This window comes from Emydura macquarii, unplaced genomic scaffold (assembly GCF_026122565.2).
Source record: "Emydura macquarii macquarii isolate MOO-44397 ecotype Brisbane River unplaced genomic scaffold, CSIRO-AGI_Emac_v2 contig_2473, whole genome shotgun sequence".
Lineage (NCBI taxonomy): Eukaryota > Metazoa > Chordata > Testudines > Chelidae > Emydura > Emydura macquarii.
Window position 1 is genome coordinate 23,947,310 of NW_027132610.1, and position 6,000 is coordinate 23,953,309.

Below are 6,000 nucleotides of genomic sequence, written 5' to 3' on the forward strand. Positions count from 1 at the left end.
CATGGATCAGCTTCCATATAAGGAGAGATTAAAAAACTGGGACTGTTCAGTTGAGAAAAGAAACTACTAATGGGGGATATGAGAAAGGTCTATAAAATCATAAATGGTATCAAGAAAGCGAATAGGGAAGTGTCATTTACTCCTTCTCATAACCCAAGAACCAGGAGTCACCCGATGAAATTAATAGGAAGCAGGTTTAAACCAAACAAAAGGAAGTACTTCTTCACACAATGCACTCTCAACCCATGGAACTCGTTGGCATGGGATGTTGTGAAGGCCAAAAATATAACTGGGTTCAAAAAAGAATTAGGTAAGTTCCTGGACGATAGGTCCAGCAATGACTATTGGCCAAGATGGTCAGGGATGGAACCCCATGCTCTGCGTGTCCCTAAACCTCTGACTACCAGAAGCTGGGACTGGATGACAGGAGGTGGATCACTTGATAACTGCGCTGTTCTGTTCATTCCCTCTAACTGGCCTCTGGCACTGGCCCCGGCCCCAGGCAAAAGACAGGATACTAGGCTAGATGTACCACTGCTCTGACCAAGTATGGCTGATCTTATGTAATACTAGCAAAGGAGCCAGAAGAACAAACAAAAATTCTTTTTATTATTTTGCAGTTCTCCTGCAGTAAAATGGTAGATGTAAGCAAAAGTAAATAGGTTTTTCCTACCCTAATACACATTTTTAAACCATTTTAAGAAAAGTCAAATGTTTTCTTAAATTAAACTCTTTTTGATCACTTTGTTAAAATTCCATAACTACCATCAGAAATGTTGAGAGCGGAATTGCTTCTGGATATGGAATTTCAGATTATCACAAAATCTTTCTGAAAAGATTATTAGGTAGAACAGAAATGGTCCATTAGCTTAATTTGTCTTTTTTTATATAAAAAATGTCAATGAGACATAAAAAGTTCATATATGGTTTGGCTGCAACAATAAATCCATAACAATTATGCTAAAAAAATTAGAAGTTATTACCAAAACAATCTTATTTGCCCTGGGTGAGTAGAATTTAGCACAAGAACAGGGATTGTGACAACACACAAGTGACTAATTTCGGCAAAAAAAGTTCTATTTTCTTTTGCTATTCATCCAGAGTAAGAACAAGAAATGCCATCAATTTTTTTCATCAAATGAATAGACTTATAGAATTTGTGCAGGGCAGAGAAATTTCATAAATTTGCAATGATGATACAGCATGAATATTTAACAGTATAATTAAGCCTAAAATCAAGACCTGAAAAATCCACTTGCCTAGTCATTCACACTGACTAGAGACCTTGCCCTGACAAAGCGGTCCAATATAATAAATTTAGGACCTCAAAAATAAGTTTCTGTTTCCATTTTTATAATGCCCAATCCTTATGGTTATGAAACTATCTTTCAAATGTAAACAGATGCAATGCTGTCTTCCTGAGTCTTAGATGAACAGCTCTACCACCACTCATATCTTTCCCCAAGAAGCAGTAGAGTGAATTTAAAAAGACTGTAGTCATTTTTACTACTCTTAAACTTTATTATTTGTTTAATAATAAATCAGGATCCTAGCATGGTATACAGCTGTTATTCCATATCTTTTGAGCAGAAGTGAAACTGGCTGCTTGGGAAAGTCATAAGCAGCTGTGGGGCAGACACTGAGGGGGATCAATCCAGGAAAAAAGTCTGGGAGAGTAAGAATTGGAAGATCTTTGCCCCCCACAGGAGCCAAGAGGCCCCAGACCTGGGAGAAGGGAAAGAAGGGGGTGGGAGGGGGGGGGCGGGGGACCAAAACCCTTCAGCTCTACAGCAGCCAAATTACGCAGGTAGGAAGAGAGCTCACATTTTCTCAGCCTCCACTAACCAGAAGCGGATATAAAGATTATTTATAACAGGCGGGGGGAGCGGGGCAGCAGTCTCTGCTCAGACTCCCGTCCCAGCATCCTCGCATTTGCCAGCAGCTGGAATGGTTCCTTGCCCCTCACCAAGGCCCTGCCCATGGGGCTCGCTGGCGGGCCTCCAAAGCACGCTACCGGGGTCCCCCAAACTAGCTCGCCACCCCCTGCTAGGCTGGAAAGCTCCTGGGAGCGAGGCCACCCGGAGCGAGCATCTGGGCCGCTGCCCGGGTCAGCTCCCAGCAGGGGGGTTGTGACGAGCGCTCCGCGAGACGGAGGCGGGGACGACGCTGCCCTTGCGGCGATAGAGAGAAGAAGCGCCCCCGGCTCCCTCCCCGCACAAGCGGCCACCGGGGAAAGACCGAGGGGGAGGCGCTGCCCCAGCCCGGACCGTCCATAAACGCCGGGTCTGGCACGGGCAGCGGGGCCGGAGTGAGGCACCTCGGGCGGGCTCTCGGGGCGCAGGGGAGGGGCCGCGCCCGTACCTGGCTCCGCAGCATCAGGCGCCCGCGGCCATGTCACACCCCTCAGCAGACGGCCGGGCTCGAGCTCGGGCTCGACGCGAGACCGCCGCAACGTCAAGCGCTCTCTCCTCCCACCGCGACAGTCGGCAGCAGCCCCTCCACACCGCTCTCGCGAGATTTTTTTTCCAACCGACCCTCGCGAGCGACTAGATGGCGCGCGCCCTCGCCACCGGGCCGCAATCTCGCGCGCAGGGCAACAAGGTCATGTGACAGTGGCCCTCGTCGCCCTGCCGCTTCCTATTGGGTACGGGGCTGGAGGCCCCCCCGGGAGCGAGAAAACGTTGCGGGAAGGGAGAGCGGGGATTGGAGGCTCGCGCCCCTCTCCCAGCGTCCCGGGAGACCAACGCAGGCTGACAGGCCGCGCGAGGGGCGCTGCGCTTGTGTTGGGCACGCGCCCTGAAGCTGGCCCTGCCCAAGCACGAAGCTAGGGGCGTTGTAGAAAGGGAAGCAACCCCCCCCCGACACGTGTGGGTCTGAGCTGGGGGTTGGCCGGGCACCCCCACCCCATGCAGCTGGGGGCTGGGTGGAAAAGGAGCACGCTGCTGCTGGGGGGTTGTCCTGCCCTTACCCTCAGGGGGCTGCTCGGCCTGGTGGCCGCTTTAGCGGGGATCCGGCGTGACCTTTTCTGCCAGTTCTAGCCCAGTCTCCTTGCCTTGGAGCCAGGCAGGCACTCACCGGGCCCGCACGCAGGAGCTGCCAAGGGCTGGTGAATGTGGCACCAGGGGCAAGGAATGTCCCTGCCAAGATTAGGCTCCCCCTGTACTGTAATGACCACCCGTCCTGGGGGCTGTTCAGTTGTGTCAACCCCATTTTTCACAGGCCCCTGGAAGTTTGTGTGTCACGGGATCCTGCTCGCCTTCAACAGGGTCCAAGCAAAATATTTTCGGGCCCAGTATAAACTTGTAACCCGAGCCCCCTCCTACACACCTACCACAGTCCCTCGTTCCATACATAGACTCTCATGAGTCATGAAAGATTTTTTTCCTCATGGTAATGGGGCTTGCAGCCTGGGCCACATCTTCCAGGGCCCCAGTAAAGTGTACCTTCCCCCCCCCACGTGGAGGCCCTGGCCCTCAAACTAATTTGGAAGGCTGCAAAAACAGCCATGTGCTGGCAAAAAACCAAAGCCAGCGAATCACAAGTCTGCTAATAAACGCATAGGCGTACACAGAGAATATAGAAATGCTCAAAAGCTTCACAAACAACAGAGCATTCAGAAGAAGGAACTTGTGTGCACATTGGAGCTGAGTCCAACTGACTCCCACACAAACACTTCACAGTTCCTTCAGCTCTAGCCAGGCCTCCCATGGTGCTTTTGATTTCAGAGGTCTGCAGTCAGATATCCCCCCCCCCGCGATATATGTCTTCAGATACAGTAAGCACAAATCAAGTTACAAAGCCCAATCTCTTTTCCAGATTATTCAGATAGGGCCTGCCCCAGTTCCTCCTAAACTCAACAGAACAAGTCCTATTGACATTACTGAAAGTTGAATCAGGCCCACGCTCCAGGGAGACTAGAAAGCAAAAGATCTCGTTCATGGGAAGTCTACTCTCAAGCGACACTCAAACTGAGGCAATGGCAGCACAGTCTCAACCCATTCTCTCAAATTTAGCCCCTGTGTTTTCATTCTTCCCAAAGCATTTGTTAAATTCAGTGCTGCAAGAGAGTTTTCCACCTGTACTCCAAGACTGATGACATATTCACCTTATCATGGTTTAGTCTATCACTTTCAGGTTCTCATGCACTGTTAAAATGATATGGTATTTGACTGCAAATATGGCAGGGGCTCTTGCTCTTTTTTTAAATGTGTATTCAAAATATGGTGTTCTAGGTGGATTTGTTTTTCATTTTAAGGAAACATCTATTGATTTAATAAAAAGTTTATATTGGCTTCCCTATCATTTTAGCAGCCTATAAGCATGAGCTCCCATAGACACAACACAAGCAGCAGTAGGAAGAAATGACATGAAGTAGAACAGTTGCTTAACAACTTTGAGCAGGGATCCTCTGAGAAACTCCAGAATGAAGGAGGACTCCCAGGATCCCCAAAGGTTTGCTTATCCCAGGTTCCTGACCTAAGGGGAGGAGGAGGAACTACAGAACCAGGGACCTGACAAACTATTGACCCAAGACAGCCTGCATATGGTTGGGGCCACCCAAACATGCACACTGAGCCTGAACAAGCAGTGGTTGAGAAAATGCAGAGCCAATCTAACTAGCCAGGAAAGAACCAATTTCCAGCCATGCGGTTTCCCCTGTACTAGGAGACTCTTAAGAGTGACCTGCCCATTTCACAGTAAGAGATATCCCACCCATAAACTGAGCCTTGTGGGGAGACTCAGAGTTGCACCCACATTGTTTTTGTACTTGTGAGATTACGGCTATTTGAGGGACAGATTGCTGTTTTTGGGTTAAGTTATTCTTTTACTTTACTTGCCAGTGCGAGATTTCCATCCTTTGCCCTTTCATCCCTGATTTCCACCCATACCACTTTTTTTAATTTCACCCTATCCTTTCCCTTAATAAAAAGTGTTTCTTCTTACTGCTGTTTTGTCCTTCATCATTTGGTATTTCTCAGATGCATTATAATTACCACACTAGAGATCACAGAGGCTACACATTCATATATTTACCCTACTATTACCATTTGCATCTTAACATGTATAGTCCAGGAAATCTGGCAAGTCAGAATCAGTACATATTCTGGGGTTTGGAGCAAAAAGAACCAGAAGCCCATTGGTCTTAAAGAGATCACAGAGCCAGTTAGGTGGGACAAAAAAGCTCCACCACTCGAGTACGAAGGGAGACATCAAATAGAGTTACACTTGAAGACAAATTTGACCTGACAGTATCCATTAAGGAAATGCTCCCAGAGAACCTCATATTTTGTAAACTTGTCATCCCTACTGTAATAAGTTTCAAAAACTCTGTTAACAAGCTTATGAAGAAAGGTGTCTTATTATTTCAACCTCTTTGGCTTAAAATACCTGTCAGTGTTCAGGACAATTGATAACTCTAGCAGAGTGGCTTTTTCTGTATGTCAAAACTTACTCAAAGTAAAAACATTCCAGAACAAAACAGGAACTAAATATGTGAAGAGAAGCTTTAAAAATAAACTCTGACATCTTTTCCCTTTGTTCTACAACTCTCTATAGACTATTAAGACATAATAAGTTCTTATGGCACTTTGCCAAATCTTTGAAATTCAGGATTTATGACTACGGGGAAAACAACTTGTACTACTACACCATTGTTTGCCCAGAAAATTGTTTTTATACATCATGTTAGAAATGGAAATTGAGTGTACTGAATTCTTGATAGCTAACAGTTTGATCTAAATGTTGCCTTTGTGATTACACAAGAAAATTGGTTAGTTATTTAATGTTTCTTATTCTCTATGTTGATTATAAAAAGCATATCTCACAGCATCAGCTTCTGAGCCCCCAAAACAATGTCCTATAGGACAAATCTAGTTTTATTTTTCATGTATGCATGGGGAAAAAAGACAAACGTATCCATTGCAAATGACTGAAAATTCAGAAGTTGGTAATTTTATTTATAGTTTAGAATCTTCCATTCCTAGATGCACTAGAGCAACC

The 6,000-nt window shown here is 46.5% G+C and overlaps 1 protein-coding gene across 4 annotated transcripts in view; it reads right to left on the reverse strand.

The window, feature by feature from the left end:
* AKAP11 (A-kinase anchoring protein 11) overlaps positions 1-3,167 on the reverse strand; it is a 68,322-nt gene extending 65,155 nt beyond the window's left edge. For all 4 annotated transcript variants that reach the window (XR_010922625.1, XM_067563169.1, XM_067563167.1 and 1 more), the window contains exon 1: positions 2,362-3,167. The gene's annotated coding sequence lies outside the window, so the exon portion shown is untranslated. The remainder of the gene's footprint in view (positions 1-2,361) is intronic.
* Positions 3,168-6,000: the final 2,833 nt, after the last annotated feature.